Source organism: Rhipicephalus microplus, chromosome 2 (genome assembly GCF_043290135.1).
Source record: "Rhipicephalus microplus isolate Deutch F79 chromosome 2, USDA_Rmic, whole genome shotgun sequence".
In the NCBI taxonomy this organism is placed as follows: Eukaryota; Metazoa; Arthropoda; class Arachnida; order Ixodida; family Ixodidae; genus Rhipicephalus; species Rhipicephalus microplus.
In genome coordinates, this window is record NC_134701.1 from 142,007,747 (window position 1) to 142,025,343 (window position 17,597).

Below are 17,597 nucleotides of genomic sequence, written 5' to 3' on the forward strand. Positions count from 1 at the left end.
CTTTTCTAAGATGTTTCTAGAAAACACTAAACCTCCAACTGGAAGTTCGTTTGTTTATGGTTCCAGCACTTCGCTTGAACTATGCTCCTTCTAGCATAACTAATAGTGTTGCTGTTGAGTTCCGGATTTCAGTGTACAATGCGTGTGACTGATGCTCTCATATGGCATAGTTTTTTATTGCAACTGATATCTGTAAATATGTGGTTATTAACAATTATGTGCAGTGTAAGCATCCTTTGTAATGCCTTAATGACACTCGGAGAATGGCGAAAATATAATAAATCAATTTCTTTTGTTAGTTTCAATGTGCTGCACATTTTAAATATTATGCTGCACATAACAAATGTTTGTATGGAGTATAACTATCCCCGACATAGAGAAAAGTATTTTAGTATATGTATTCTGGAATACTTTCTTGTCTTTTTGCAAACGTATCTCTGAAATATCCTGTCACATGAATTACAAATTTATCTCAGTATCTGTATTTTATGCTTACAAACTATGCATTTCGATATCTGTATTCCAGAATACTTTTTCGGGCATCTCTGCCCAGCCCTGAGCACACATCCACATTTCCTACAACGAGCTGCCAAATTAGACGTGATTTTAGCATCTAACAGCATTAGCTCATGCTCTATTAAGCGCACGTTTATGTAACGCCCCATTTCACCTAAATATTCGCAGCTGCAAGACAGTGAAATCCCATAAACCACGCCAGTAGTGCAAGGAGCATATCTGTTGACATGTCTGGAGACACATTTGTTCCCTTTCCCTGACTGCTGACACAATGCTCTATCCACCAAAGTACACACATTATGCACTTTATTACGTGCTGAGAATGACATGTTTATGCAATAACGAGCACCAACATTTTTCAAACCATGTGCTATCCTGTGTATGTATGGGATAACTGCCTGCCTCTTTTTCTTGCTAATTTGTAGTGCACTAGAATCACAATGATAAAACTTCTCGATCTTTGAAATAAGTTTTTCCGACAAGGAGCAAATCACGTCACTCGGAAAGCCAGAATTTGCAAGGCGAGAAACTTGTGCATAAAATGCATGCGCCATAAGGTGCTCGCGTAACTTCTGAAGAGCGGCACCCAGCACAGTTGACCCAATGGCTCCTTGTATGGTTTTGAGAGGCCAGAATTAAAATTCAGAATGGGCTTTATGAATCTAGGTTGGTATTGCTATATATGTGATCTTTGACGAAAAACCCTGTCTTGAATCGAGAAACTGTAGCTCATCAATTTTTTGAAACTCTAAAGTGAGAAGCTGACATTTTGTTTTCCTTAACATCTGTCTTTATGTTAACAACCAGCAAAGAGTAATTGTTAATGTCCTGTAGAACTAAGAAGTCATGGACATATCAAACAGCGTGTGATGATAACCAATTCAAATGCTTTTGCAGCTGCCCGTCTACATACCCAAGAAAAGTATAACTAATTACAGCACAGAATTACAGCACAGAATTACAGGTATATTCATGATTCAATGCAGATACCAGATTTTTGGACAAAATTATTTCCCTTCCAAGACGCAACGGTAGAATTTAGGTGGCCTGCATGATGCTCTAAAAACGACGCGATAGAGATGCCACACTGGCACTGAAACAACAACTCATCATTATCTTCTCTCATGCACTGCTTTATACACTTCAAATCTTCACATTGGGGCAAGCAATAATATAAATCTTTTACGTCTATACCGAATGCATTACGGCACAAAGGTTGTTCACTTAGTGATAAGATGATAGATTCCGAGTTAGAAATTCTTAGCAGAGCACAAGTCTTCAAATGCTCCGAATTTCTTTGAATATACTCTAAAACATTTATTTACCAAGTGTCTTTTTCTGAAACAACAGCTCTTAGTGGCAACATGAATCTTCACTGAAATGAAAACTGATAGTTTTTGCCTTTTTGTTTTTTTCACACTTGCCGCTACAGGTTCCTGATTAAGCGTTAGTAACAGGGCATAAACCTATTGTTCAGTCACCCGCTTTGTGCATCAACACTTTTTTTTTATTAATGTATACCCTAAAGGCCCATTCAGGCATTACGCAGGGGGTTTTAGTTATACAATAAATTTGCAAATCAGAACATTGCCATTATAAAATTAAACTGGTAAACAATGTAAAATACAGTTCCATAGACAAAGATGCAAAAGGAAAAAAAAATTGTGGCAGGAATGAAAACTCAATAAGAGAGACACAGCTATAGTGCAAAAAAATATATATACAAAAAATTGCCATGAAAAAATTGACCCCTATCTGCATATTTGACCAAAAATGTCGTCGAAAGAATATTGTATTTCGCCTGAAAAGAGTGAATAGACAGAAATATTTATTTGATGTTTTGCACGAGACAACTGGTGAATGGGATCCTGGAGGTGTTGCGTGAGACATGAGTACCATCTGGCGGTAATTTCAGAAAACGAAAGGATGGCCTTTGTTATAGCGAGCATGCAGCACGCAGCATGCGTGCAATCTTGGAGGCCATATTTTGTAGATTTCAAGACAGGTAGCAGCACAGTATCGTCTTAGCAAAGCGTAGGAGACTCGCCTTTCCATGCAAAGCATCGCATTGTCAGCTGCAGTGCTTAGAATTACTTATTTATACCTTTTCTAGTATAAATAAACACAGTGCACAATATCGACGTGTTGATATTGTGCCTCAAATATGCTCAATATTTGCTTTTTATTGACAATCGTACAAGTATGAACGCAGAAACTTGAGCAATACTGGTGGATGCTGTGGATGTGGTCGTACTTGAGCCTTTTTGCTGACAGACGAAAATTTTTGCATTGGAGTATCCCAAGCAAGACTATCATCTTTCAAGAGAAAATATATTCACAATGAAAGAAGAGTAAAAATAAGCACATACATGCACTTACAAACTCACACAGATAGGTAAGTCATATGTCCAAGAAAATATCGAATTGGTTTACAAAGGTGGCACGATCAATGAATCAAGTGATGTCGCCTGGCAGTGTGTTCCAGTGATGTGTGCTTCGAAGTAATGGTGAGTGTTGATACATAATTGTGCGTGCCAAAAAAGGGTGTATTTTGAATTTGTGATCAATATGTTTCAAAATATTATGAGGTGCGTTTGTACAAGCTTCATGAAGGCACATTTACTATGATAAAATGTACGAAAATGCAACAACAGTGACGACAGTCTGCGTTTTTCAAGAAGGGGTAATGAAAGTGAGTGTGTAATATCTGTAGTGCTGCAGTTGCGAGAATACCACTTGGTGATAAATCCTGCTGCTTCATTTTATTTTAATTCTAGTTAATCAATGAGATATGATTATGTGGGTTCTAGATGATGGATGCATATTCTATCTTTGAACGGACAAGTGTAGTGTATGCTAGCATTTTAGAGGTATAGTTCACCAAGTAAAGGTTTCTTTTAATAAATCCAAGTGCTTTTGACACCTCACTAATTATGATATCGATGCGCTTATTCTAAGGCAGGTCAGAGGATAAATGAATTCCAAGATACTTAAATAGGGATACTTTTTCAATGGGGAGAGCTTGAATTTCATATTGACTCATTTCTGTTTTATGTGCTCTTGTAAACGTCATGGCCTTTGTTTTGGAAGTGTTAATTTGCCATGGAGACGCCAAAATGCGAGTTTATTAGGGTCCAACTATAATGACTCGTTAGCTTGGGTGCTGTCAATTTTTCTATAAATGATGTAGTTGTATGTAAATAATTTGATAGTAGATGACAAACCATGTCCAATGTCGTTGATGTAAATGAGAAACAAAACTGGTCCCATGATTGATCCCTGGGGAACACCAGACTTTGCATGTGAAAGTGAAGATGCATGTCCATCCACATAAATTGATTGGCTGCAGTTGCTCAGAAAATGATTTATTCAGCTTTTTTCCAAACCAGTAGCTACCTTATCATTATGCACAGAGCCATCTAGAGTTGAAAAGAAGCCTTCCTTGTCAGCAACCAAAACATGCAACTTAGCTTCCAGATGCGTCTCAGACAGCATGAACACCGTTGTGAGGAGTGACCAGGCTATGTACAAGAAAGGCAAGCTGAAAAAGCCAGTAGGCTTTTTTTTTTGTGAAACTAAGTTGCGTGTTTTGGTTACCTTCATGCTACCTTCATTTACGTACTCCTCTATGAACATAATGATAAAAAATACTCATGGATTTAATAACACCATCTCAAGGAAATGAAATGAGAAGAGAGTGTGCTACTCTTGAAATATCTGCAATAAGTGCATAGCGGAGGACGTTTGCAGCTGCATCACCAATAATAATAATAATAGCAATAATATTATACAAGGCAAGACATAGCCCAGCAAACCTCTTGTGATGGCAGTTCTAACATAAGCACCAAACTAAAAGGCCTTCAAGCCAAGCCGAATTTGTGGCCACGACAAATATGCACAAATTTACCGATGTGAGAACTGCTGTGCTTGGAAACTCAAATATGATATGTGATATGTAGAAGGAACATACATCAAAATAGTGCATGTACCAACATGGAAGCTAAGGAATGCTTTTGTCAATGGGAAGAATAAGCTGCCGAGCGAATTTTCTGTAGTCTTCTTTACACTGTAGTCTGCCACGAGTGTGACAACATGTCAGTCTATGACACCTGTGATTTCAATGAAAGAGTTAAACAACACAACAGTTCAAAATGAAGTCACCAAATCATGGGTGGCCTTGGATGCCCTCGCTGAACATGCGGAATATACAGGCTTTCAAATTGACAGGTCAAGCAACCGTGTTCTGGTCGAAGAAAACAAGCTTGCATCATGCCAGCACCTTGAATCCCTGCACATTCACACAGCTGCACATATACTCAATAAGATTTATGGAACGCTGACCATATACTTTTGGTGCTTACACCACGCACCTAGTCATACTTAAATACGATGTACCTTTCTTATGGCTGTCATTCAGAACAATATCAGGTGCCCAAACATCAGTAAACTTTGTGTTATTTTGGTCGGTGTATCCTTTTGTTTGTACACTAAGTAGAAACAGTTATGCATTGCCTTTTTTTTAGGCCTCTTCTAGCTGTTCACTGTAATTGCAGTCGAAGGAGTGACTTTTCGAGTATTGATCACGGGTAATGCTTATTTTTGTGATGGTGGCACAGACTGCCGCCAGTTTTCATGAATTAGCCAGGTTTTACCAAAGTTCCTACAGTTTTCCAGCAAGGCCCCAATTCCCCGACTTTCCCAGGTTGGTAGACACCCTGCACAAACAAAGATAGATGGCAGTTAACTCGCGTCCTGTTTCCTGTCTTATGCAAGTGTCATTCTGCACTTTATTACCTTAGAAGTACTTGCTGCTAGGCAGGTTGGTATAACATTATTAGGGAAAATTCTAGACGATGTGAATGTGTGGTGCAGTGTAAATATTTTCTGTAGTTCAGCTGCGACCGATGCTCTTTTTCTGTGCTTTTTCATTTTTCCAGTGGTGCTTAGGCATCTATAATTTTCCCCCGTAGCTTAATTACCTCCCTGAAGCTATGCATCATCTTGCCCATTAACAACCATTGTTAAGCTATTGTATGTGGCATTGTTGATGCAAAATGACCTTAGAGTATATGCTAAAGCTCCTGCAGGATCACCGGCTGAATGTGACAACCAGTTCACCATTTATAGGACACGAAGTATTGACATTTTCAATATATCTGTTTGCACAGTGCTTCATTGGAGTCATGCAAGCTTAAAATATGGTGCTCCCACAGAGAAATTTTTCTTCCTGTGCTGTGACCAACGGGAAAACTATGTAGGCAATAATGAAAAGAGATCACAACTAGGCTTAGCTGTGTGATGTCTGCCTCAATAAAAATGTAATAAATTAATGCAAGTGTGCTTATATCACATGGTGTTGCCAGTTTATTACTACATTTTATATGAATCTCTGCTCGCTCCACCATAGTGTTCCTAAGGGTGTACACAGTCTTACCTCTGAGACAGCATTGCCAGAACTAATTTCACTGTCACAATCTTGAACAGGTGTGCAACAAGCATGCGCCAGTGCAGAGAACACAAGAGAAGTGGTCACTGCTTGCATGTTCAAGGTCGTATGCACGCACACCGGACTATGATTTTGCAGTGTCTTACATTTTGAGTGGAGTATACATTGTGATGGCTGGAGCAGTCTCTGTGGTCACCAGCTAGACAATCACAATGTGCATATTGTTGCTTGAGACAACTGTTTAGGACAAAAAAAGGGCACCGTAGAAAAAAATATATTTAGGCTAATGTAAGGGCTTGTGGTGAGGAGACTCTCAAAAGGTATATGGTGTGTCATCTTGCAATAGAGAAGCAACATTTATACCTAGTTTATGTTAGTAGGAGTCTGCTAAACATTGGCCATACAAGCTTGTGGCTAGAGAAGGATGATGTCCAGAAGATGCCCTCCTGAAATGTTAACTTGCACCGTCCTCCCTTGCCCTTCTTGGTGCACTGGAATTTTTGCCCTATAGGTACTAATTCCTTCAGTGGGTACTCTTGAAGGGCTTCTGTATAAGCTCACTCTTACCACCTGCTTTACCCAAGGGCAAATCCTACTGTTGGAACTTGTTTGCTTGGCAGAAATTTTTAACAGGAAAAGAAGCTTCACTCGTTACACAAATAAAGCTACAGCATTGCAAGATTACTATGATGTTATGTACACAGACCTCCCACATACAACTCACTAAAATGTCACCAATTACCTCTATGGTGAGCCTGATTATGCCTTAAGACAGCATATAAGTTGCTTGATCCTATGCTTTTTAATCAGTACATGAACCTTGAAAAAACAAGATCGTCACGTGCAGTGCGTAAAACCAGTGCTTATGAAGTGCAATGATGCCATCGGAAGCATCAGCAAAAGTAAATTCACCCTGCTGGAAAGCAAATGGTGCATGAAGCCTGTAAATGTAGTGTTAACAAAGTCTTCTCGACAACTTCATTACTTCTACTTCTGCAATTTTCATAATCCTGTCTCTTCATACCTTGCTGTCAACCCAAAAATTATTGACCTATGAGGTGTTACTCATATGACCATGCTCATTTAACATACCTGCAAACCTCAGAGCTAACATAGTAAAATTGAAGACTTTAATAAATTAATGCTCTCTGATACTCACCCCTTCAAAAAAATTTTTAGCATCCCCTTCAAACCTGTTTTTTTAAAGACTCAACAGGCACAGTGACGTGACTCATGAAAGGCATATCCGGAGCTTGTGGTGCAACTAAAATCTTTTTGGAGCAGCATAAAAGCTACCTGAAGCTTTTAAGCTAGAGCTGTTGCACCACATGTTACAGGGAACTAGTTCATGAACATATGCATGCATGTTCACTTGGACTTCTGCTCAACATAAACGTAGGCTTTTTGCTTTTTTGCAGACTGTTGCGTAGCGTATGTTTATCAGCTCGCGACTGCTTCTGCGCAGAGCTGATCAGACGAGCGGACGAGACGACGGTGAGTCAAACAAGGTTTATGTACAGCATATATACAGAGGCGTTACAATTTCGGCACTGGGGCCGACAGAGACTCGAAGAGCCGAGCTCTTCTCTCTAACACATAGTTCAGCCTTTCGCCTAAGACCGCTGACTCACACACATGTCGGCCCTCCGACATGGGGACTCCTCTCTCTAGGACTGCCGATCGCGACGCGCCGCAGGGCTTCTTTTATTTACACCGGGTCCAACCAAAATGTCCAATCAGAAGCGCCGCTGGTCGTCCGGGCAGATTCCGCCAATGGGGCCGCCGCGCCATGCGTCAGACCACCTGACACGAGGACGCCGGCTCGCTGTCACGTGCGCAACTGACTCACTGCACGTGGGCCAGAGGAGCGCCGCGCGTGTTCACGCCGTCGAGGTGATCGCGCCAGGCAGACTGCGGGCTGGCCTTGACCCAGATTGCCTTTTTCAGAGGCACGGTCGTTTGACGAGGACTCGCTGGCATAACAGCACCCCCGCCGCCAGACAATGCACCGGAAAGACGAGCTGCTTCCACGGGGCTCGGATGTCAGGTGCGCTCGTTCGCCAGGTCCCTCCAGGTTTGCCTCCAGGGCCATGGGGAGACTACAGCTCCAGACTGTTCCGGGAACACATCCCATTTTGACGACGGATCCCAGCCCCACTGGCTTGTCGCCACAACGTGCTGGCCAACTTCGCTCGTCTCTTCTGACCACCTTCGGTTTCAGCACTTGTCGATGGTTCTGCAACTTGCTAAGAACGGTTCGACAACAGACAACACACGACACAAGCAAGCGCCTTCGGTCACCCGACAGAACACCAGACAAAGTATAATACAACATATACCTATCTACGTGTTTATCGGAATTTTGTTCCCTCTACATCAAGAGGCACATGTGGGACACAAGACTCTTAAAATGACAACTCAATTTTTTTTCCCACGTACAACAACGTAACGAATTAGAATACCACAAAGTTGGCCCCTTGAGATCACTCTAAACGAGAGCGCTCAGCCCAGGTCGTGATGAGGTCAAAATTTTGCCCCGAATCGCCAGCCAGAAACCGAAAGGTTGAGAAGGTACTAGCTAGAACGCACTGCTCAATGCACCTGCATTAGCGTTTAGCTTCCCCCCCCCTTTTTTTTTTGATAGCGAACGTCAAAGTTGCGCTGTGGAGCAACATGCTCCACTTCAGTAACCGGCCACTTTTAGGCGACGATACCTATGCGGCACCAAGAGCGGCTCACACTTGCGACGTTGCACAGGGGAACAACGATACGGCTTGCTACGGATTGACTCCTCACCGCTTAGCTCGATATCGTGTTCGATCACCCTCATGTTTCCGGGGCAGTCCGAAAACACGTCTTCAAACTCGGAACCAATCTTTCTCAGGTCCTCTTTCTCAGGTCCTCCTTCACTTAAGCTAGGCTCTAGGTTTACCTGCTCCCGGATTACTTTCGATCCCCCTTCGATTACCTCACTAGAACTCAAACTTTCTGCTTCCTCTTCCTCTGAAGCATTCAACAACAGATTTACGACCGCTTGATGTTGAACATTGGGTTTCATCAAGTTGTAAATTTTGTTCTGCCGCCTTCCTACTTGCACCTCATAATTTGTATCGCAAGGCTTCGATAATACTTTGGCGGGCCCTTCCCAATCAACCTCAAGCTTGTTCCTTTTGGATGGCTGCAGCCGCATTACCTGATTATCAACTTCAAAAGCGCGCTTCTTCACCGATTCCTCGTAGTGCTCCTTCGACAGCACTTTTGCCGCGTTTTTCTGGCTTTCCACTAGCGCTTCAATTTGGCTTTCCACTAGCGCTTCAATCGAGAGATCCTCACGCTGCTCTCGACCGAGCGTCTCTCGATCAACTCTCGGCAGCTCGCTCCAACTTTCCGCTACAGGCGAGAGCGTTGCAACCCCCTCGCTCTGACTCAATGGCGCCATGTAGTCTCCCCTTTCTACGGAAACCGCGCCGGCCGGTTCGACGACGGGCCGCTCGCGTGACTGCTCCCATGACTCATGCGGAAACTTTCCTTTCTGGGGTTCCGTCGACCCGCCGACAAGGTCACTTGAGAGTTCACCGCATGGAACCAGATCAAGCTGCCGCGATAGCTTCCGCGCTTGCGATCGCGTGAGAGCCATGCACGCTAAGTTGGGGAAGAACGATTTGCCCTGCTCTTTGAGAAGCTGCTCCGAGTTGTTGGAGAAAAGATAAGGAAAACGATCATTTAGCGCGGCAGACACAGCTGCTTCGGTGCGAAGCTTACCGAACGGGCCTTCAATGACAACCGTGGCGATTGGTAAGCGAACACTCTGCACCTCGGCGACTTGCCTGATCCACGCGCATTCTCCTGTGAAGTCATCCGGAGACACCAATGAAGGATGGACAACGTCCATGGTTGCCGCTGAGTCTCTAAGTGCTCGGCACGTTTTCTCATTCACCCTAATTTCTTGGAGATACGGCTCCAACAACCGAATGTTTTTTTCTGATTCTCGGATCGTTGCGAAAGCAAACTTTTCCTGACAGTTTCTCGCGATGTGCCCTTCCTTTTTGCAGTTGTAGCAGATTAGCGGCTTCCGTTTGTTTTCCGATTCAAATGCCTGTGTGGTAGAAACCTCACTCGATTTCTCCGCTTCTGTTTGCCCTTCCCCTACACTGTCCTTCGTAAGAGACGGGTCCTTTTTGAAATTACGGTGCGGAACGGGTTTCCGTTGATCAGGTTTCCTTGAAAAGCCCTCTTTTCTCTCATCCTTTTCAACGCGCACTGCCCTGCTGTGCAACTTTCGGCGAGTATAATACTCCTCAGCTAACTCTGCTGCCTTGTTTAGCTGTACTTCCCCAAGTCTGTCCTGCAGCCAAAGTCTGACATTATCCTCGATGCAGCGGTAGAATTGCTCCAATGCAACGCATTCCACCACTTTATCGCGGTCGTCATAAACACCTTCGCCCTTGAGCCATTCAATTAAATCGGCTTTAAGACGAAACGCGAAGTCAACGTGTGACTCATTCCCCTTTTCAGCATACCGGAATCTTTGCCTGAAAGCCTCGGGTGACAACTTATAACGTCTCAAGAGCACTTCCTTAACCTCGTCATAGCTCTCAAACGCTTCCCTCGACAAGCAAGTTATCGCGTCGGACACTTCGCCGGGAAGAAGAGCTAGCAGGTTCCGCGCCCAAAGAGGCCGCTCCAAAGCGTTTCGCTCACAGACGTGTTCAAACTTGACGAGATACTTCGCCATGTCCTCGCCTACTACGAACGGTGGCAGTTGGTCACGAATTCTAAAACCGCTGACCTGAATCGTCGGAGAAGCTACGCTAGGCGCCTGCGAACACTGTAGGATTGCCAATTCTAGTCGTTTCAACTCTAGGCGCTCTTGTCTCTCGGCCTCCTCGCGACGTTCGCGCCTTTCAGCTTCTTCGCGAGCTTCGCGCCTTTCAGCCTCCTCACGGCGTGCTTTAATATCCACCCAGGCCTCATCGACTTCCTCAGCCGACACTCCCTCATCCTTCATGATCTCAAGGATCGCTTGCTTTCGTTTCGCACGGCCCAAAGTAATGCCGAGTTCCTCACAAATTTCGATGAGTTCCTTCACTTTAAGGTTCTCCATCGTTCACACTAGCCTCTTGCTGTTTGCCCCTGTTAACAATTTACTTGCCGTACCCACTATAAGTCAACTAGCAAGACGCGCAAGCAATTTTTCACTCTCCCGTGTTTACCCCCTCCGCATTAACTTTGGTTTCAAAGCACTTCGACTTTGCTTGAAACGATCAAAGCTCACTCTAATGCTTCACACAGCCCTTCTCTAAACTACTACAACCTGAGCTAGAGCAGTCTGGTGAACTGAGGGGAAAACATCAGGCACTCACCGCATCGATGTCGCTGACGCCGGCCGATCCCGCAGCTGCCAACCACTGTTGCGGACGACGGACCGATCCCGCCGCTGCCACCACTGTTGCGAAAGACGGCGACGCCAACACGGCCCCGAAGGCGCCACTGCTTTCAACTCCGCCGGGAAGGTCACCAGCCGTTTGGTAGCGTATGTATCTCAGCTCGCGACTGCTTCTGCGCAGAGCTGATCAGACGAGCGGACGAGACGACGGTGAGTCAAACAAGGTTTATGTACAGCATATATACAGAGGCGTTACAATTTCGGCACTGGGGCCGACAGAGACTCGAAGAGCCGAGCTCTTCTCTCTAACACATAGTTCAGCCTTTCGCCTAAGACCGCTGACTCACACACATGTCGGCCCTCCGACATGGGGACTCCTCTCTCTAGGACTGCCGATCGCGACGCGCCGCAGGGCTTCTTTTATTTACACCGGGTCCAACCAAAATGTCCAATCAGAAGCGCCGCTGGTCGTCCGGGCAGATTCCGCCAATGGGGCCGCCGCGCCATGCGTCAGACCACCTGACACGAGGACGCCGGCTCGCTGTCACGTGCGCAACTGACTCACTGCACGTGGGCCAGAGGAGCGCCGCGCGTGTTCACGCCGTCGAGGTGATCGCGCCAGGCAGACTGCGGGCTGGCCTTGACCCAAATTGCCTTTTTCAGAGGCACGGTCGTTTGACGAGGACTCGCTGGCATAACAAGACGTCACCAATTTATATAAAGCTACCTAGCACTTTCTGGGAATTCACATGGCATTTATAAATGACTCTGGCTTTCAGTGATAGTTTAGCTACAATATTGAATCACGGACTGGTAAGACTATTTATGCATTGTATTTACTTTCTAAAAAAAAAAGTCTGATTATATTAATGCTTATATTAGTACAACCCAATCGTTCAATCTGTGGAGAAGTGGTTGCTGTCATCGTTTATGTACAGAATTGTTAGGTCCCTGATTAATGAGTGCTTCATAAAAAAAGGGTTTTGTAACTGGTCCTTACTGCCAATTATTTATTATGGCTCGACAAAGTTTAGAGTTATGGGGGAGTAAGTAGTTACACTTGGCAAACTGTTTGACATGTACAGTCGTCGAGGTCGAGAAGCCCAGCCAAGACATACCGGAATAGTGGAACACCATGCTTTCTAGGAAAGAGTAAAAGTGATTGTACAGCATGCGGTACTGCTGATAAAGTTTGCCCACTGTATGGACTTAAAACTTAACCACCTTGTATGAAATATTTTGAAAGTGAACTGTAACAAATAGGACCACAAGTAAAAAAAAAATAACTAAGTGGTCAGTTCTATATGCAGGTACTAAATTACTGTATTTTAATACAGTAAAGCAAGACTGTTGTCCAAGCACAACTAGCTCATTATTACTTTTATCTGACAGTAACCACAACAGTTAGAAACTATTTGGCTGAAGTCACGTGGTAACTTTTGTAGTATAAGCGGGTTCAAATTGTTAAGAAAGTTTGTGCCCAGCAAGGTTTTCAGCTACATTGCACGTTCATGTCCACTGTGATAACACCTTCAAATCGCAGGGGTAACGTATGGATTTCAAGCGTATGCCATATACTTGCTCCCTGAGAGAACACAACAACGAAGAGTGCACGCATGCTTGACACAAATAATGAAATTTATGAAAAAGATGTAGCAGGTTTCGTCTCTTGGTGCAGATCCCTGCAGGCACTTACCTAATTCCCACCCCATTTTGCCAAAAAGCAGCCCATGTAAAACGTTCGAACATGCGCTATTATGTCAGGTCATAACCAGTTTCCTCTAACCACCTTGCACTTAGTTCTGGCACGACATACGTTTCAAAGATCTATTTCTTGCAAACTGTGTGAGTAATTGTAAACCATTCTTCAACAGTTGTTTTTGTGCTTACTCGATAGGAAAACATGAGCTACAAATTTTCTAAGTTTCTAAAATATGAATGGTAATTGAATTGTAAATGGTAATCTACACCCAGCCTTAGCATATATTTTCTTTATAATTATTTTCAATTTGAGGCATGGCACAAATTTGAAGTACGACTGAAGCCTCTCGTATGCATGTTTCGTTTATTTGAAGGTGCCATTTAACAATCTTGAATTAATCCTGCAATGAACTAACATCTGAATGCCTTGCGAATCGCCTGCCACAAAATGTATTTTACTAGGTAAATTGTTCTGTGCTTGTTACACAAGCTGAAGATGATGACGATACTGACTGCCGCATCGTCATTGATGAGGCAGAGGATAGCGCGTGTACAATTTAGGTGCACACACGAGGCCCAATGTCAGTGCTACATTTCCAATTTAAACACGAGCGCGCGCAATATGTATGCTTTACCGCAATACACAGCGTGCACTTCACCGCAAGGCACGACTGCCTTGCGGCACTGTTTAATTTTAAGAAGACGCTTAAGGTGGCAATTTTGAGCGAATATTTATAGTGCTCCCAGCATATCTTCAACTTTATTTCTTTTTTTCTTTGTATACACCCACAAGAAAAGACATAGCTTAGAAAACCGATTATTGTAATCGGCGACAACATATTTAAGCCACTTGGAAATAACGTCGTGTGAACGCCTGGTAATATTCCATCGCTTCCAACTTGTGCGTTTCGTATCTGTCTCACGCAGTTATGCAAGAAGAAGCTTCAATGAAAGTTTTGGCGCAAGCATACACTTCACCGAAGCGACACATCGATCCTTACGCTACACACGCACTTACCAGACATACACGTACGGCATACATCCACAAATAGCATAACACACGGTGTTCATGATCGGGCAAGTCGTTATCACATTACTTATAGACAGTATTACAGAACGAGACCACGTATCCATGCGCAGAGGCGGTTCTCGCGAATGCGTAAGGCTCCCGGCCAAGCAAAAACCACGGATAAATAATCACCGCACGGTAAAGATCCTCACAAGCTAGTGAGGAACTTTAGACCTTTCGTTCCCACCACCTAAACGTCCCCAAAAAAATGTCCAACACGGTGATTCTGTCGCCGTCTATTGATACACTTTCAGCCAAGTCAAGTCGGTTTTAAGCGGCTATTGGGTGAACCGAACGCTTTTTCTGTGTAAATGTAGATACAGAGAGAGAGATAGAAGGAGAGAAAGCCTCATTTGCATTCAGTGCGATGCATTTTATGTAAAGAGATGCAGGATTTTTGGTAGCAGTGCTTAATGACATTACTGAAAGGTACACCGAGTTCTAGCATACGCATACAAACACACATTATGCACATGAGAGTACTACAAGCAACACATCTTATTAATTACCCCTTTAACTTTATGAATGAATACAATTATGTCGACGGCAGCCAACTTAGCAGTATAGATTTGTGCCATTCAATGAAATTTTGTTAACCACGAAGAGCAGCTCACAATTATCGCATTTTTAATGTAGGTAGCCATCACTGCAAGTTCTGGTTCTCAGCGTTAGTACTACACTTTCTTGCACATATTCAGTTTTGCGTATACTCTGTTTTTTTCTTGTTTGCTCCAAGTGTAATTGCTGTTCCTAAACATTACTAATATTGCTAATTTGTAAACCACAAGTTTTTTTCTAATAATGACTAGCAGTATTATAGCTGCATAGTACATTCTTTATACTCATAATATTTGTATTTCAAACTTTACTTGGAAGACACTCCTGCTGCTTAAAGTAAATATGCCTATTGAAATGGTGCAGGCAAGAACTTTCTTTAAAACATTGTACGTGAATACCACATTATCACCTAGCATATTGTTTTCTTCCACATTGGTCTATCATTGGTCTAAATTTTGTCGGTCATGCAAGCGGCACCTGCTTGTAATGCGACGTAAGAAATGGCCACAGAGTGATCCATCACGCGATGGCCACTCATGCACATGAGAATACACTGCTTTCAATGCAAAAACTGGTTCTGTGCTATTTGCCAAACATGTTCAGTGGGCCATAAAATCATGCGCTTGTTACACGTCAGAAATCTGCAAAATCTCGTGGCGTTAAAATGACGTGTGCACACCTATCAGTGCATTCCTATGTTGAACGATACCTATGCATTTTTTTTAATAGTCTGACAGCCCTTCATTCTGAGGGTAATAAAAAGTGCTGCCTGCCGATTCCATTGGCAGCGGCTACTTTACCAGCTGGCGATGTAGATTCACATGAGTACAATAAATATGTTCAGTTGTAGTATAACGATATTGAGCTGTTGGTGCACGTATACAACTCATGAAACACATCCTTGCTGAGAGGAAGGGAGAGAAATAAACAGCGCTGTGAAAGTGTGCTTCTTTCTCTTACGAGTTGTATTTTCCCCGGACAAGTCAATTTGAGATGACTCAAGACTAACTAGCCCGGCTGTCAACTTGATTGTTTTTTATCCAGAAAACTGTGGACCTTGACTATTCTCTTCTGGTAGATCAAGTTGCTTGACAAGTTTGAAAGGTGGGCCCATAACGTACTCAAGTCCACTGCCTTACTCCTAGCCTTGTCACAAGTCACCATCATCACTCCAGACTAAATCATAATAAGAAAAGAGGAGCAGATTAATCAGAAACCAACAGCGGAAACCTTCTTTAACTCTCCCAATGTGGCCCTACTAAAACACTCAAAACCTCTGTACACTCATAAACTCGTAGCTGTATGTATCGAGCAATGGTGCTGTTTCTTTCTGATGAAAGAAAATGAATTTCTTGAAACAGGAAGAGAATTTTATTGGCGTGTAAAACATTTACCTGTACCTGCACATATTCGCGACATAAATTGTGTAAGTTTCTGGCCAGGCAGGGCACAATAAACTTGAAGGAGTGCTCTAAGGTTAAAGAGCCCCTACTCAGTCGTAGCCTTCTCTGCACTGCTGCACTGCAAAGCGCGACAGTGTCGCATAGGCACTATGCATTGCAGAGAAAAGCAGCGCGTGGTTGTGAGACACATATAAGACAATTTCAACAGCAAAAGCGCAGGACATATTTTTCTTGTATAATTCAGTGATTGCTGTGTAAAAGTAAAACTTTGACTGAGTTTATGGTTTTTTAGTGTGCAGGGGATAAAGACCACCGTGGAAAGTGATGGGGCTCCATCCTCCTATCTTTCCTTAGTGGGAGGGCTAGCCCCCTCGATAGATACATCTATGGTCAATGCTGTTTTCTCCCTTCATTAGAGTGTACTCTTCCTTCAGTGCTTATCCAGTTGCATCAGGTGTTCATACACAACTAGGACTGGGGTGGTACAATGGTATGCTTCCATCACCACGTTGGTATTCATAGAAATAAATGGGGGAGGGTAAGAGCTTTGATTATTTAGCAGTAGTTGGGCAGTGGAAAATGCAGTTTGACAGGTCGGTTTATCAAGAGGGGGCAAATATATATATATATATATATATATATATATATATATATATATATATATATATATATATATATATATATATATATATATATATATATATATATATATATATATATATATATATGGGGAAAAAGCTGTTGATGTGCCATATAAAGCGAGCTTCTAGGACAATAAGTGATGAATGAAGGGTTAAATAGAGGCGCTTCTTTAGCAAATTATGTCAGGCATCTAGAGCAATGCTCTTGCACTGAAGTGGTTTGATGTGCTGTGCAGCTCCAACTTCAAGACACAAGAGTGAGCAGTCCAGCGGGCTTGAGAGTTGAGAGTTGGCGGTGAAGCAAGGCTTCAAAGTTCCCTGTTGGGAGACCTGAGGCCGGCTTGTTAAACATCGCCAGACTTTCAGTACAGTTATTTTCATCCATTCATGGGCCCGGGAATGAAAAGTGACCAGTGCAAAAAAAAAAAAAAATCACCACTTTTGTTTGCACCAATGGTGACGGTTGTCCAGAGAAACTGAAGGGGCGTAATTAAGCTTCTCAGCTCAAAATCTTCCGACAACACAAGAGACGAGGGGGGCGCAGAATTTCAACTAATTCATTAGTACTAGGACGACGCACATATATATGTTACAAAAAAGACGATAAGATTACTTGCTCAAGCAGAAACCAAAGAACAAAAACACACAAAACCAAAAAGTCAAAAAAGACTGCAAGAAACTACGTGCTCACATTGGACCCTCACGTGCCGAATTTAAAAACGCCAATTCTTTTTCAGATAACGCTATTGATGCCCAAATATATCTAGGTGTGTCTATCTGTTATTTCAATGTAACGGATCCAGTTTCACTGATGCTGTAAAGGAAGAGCAGCCACCAGACGAAGAGCGTCCGATGAAGCAAGGGAGCACAATTTTCT

The 17,597-nt window shown here is 43.1% G+C and overlaps 1 protein-coding gene and 1 long non-coding RNA gene across 2 annotated transcripts in view; both read right to left on the minus strand.

Annotated features, from left to right (window-relative positions):
• The window catches only part of LOC142791888 (uncharacterized), a 205,010-nt gene that overhangs the window by 107,645 nt on the left and 79,768 nt on the right, over positions 1–17,597 (minus strand). The window lies entirely within an intron of this gene.
• Positions 2,656–14,203, minus strand: LOC142796387 (uncharacterized). The gene is made up of 2 exons (XR_012893800.1): positions 14,068–14,203; positions 2,656–5,231 (listed from the first exon to the last, which is right to left on the minus strand). It is a non-coding gene; the product is annotated as an uncharacterized LOC142796387 (long non-coding RNA).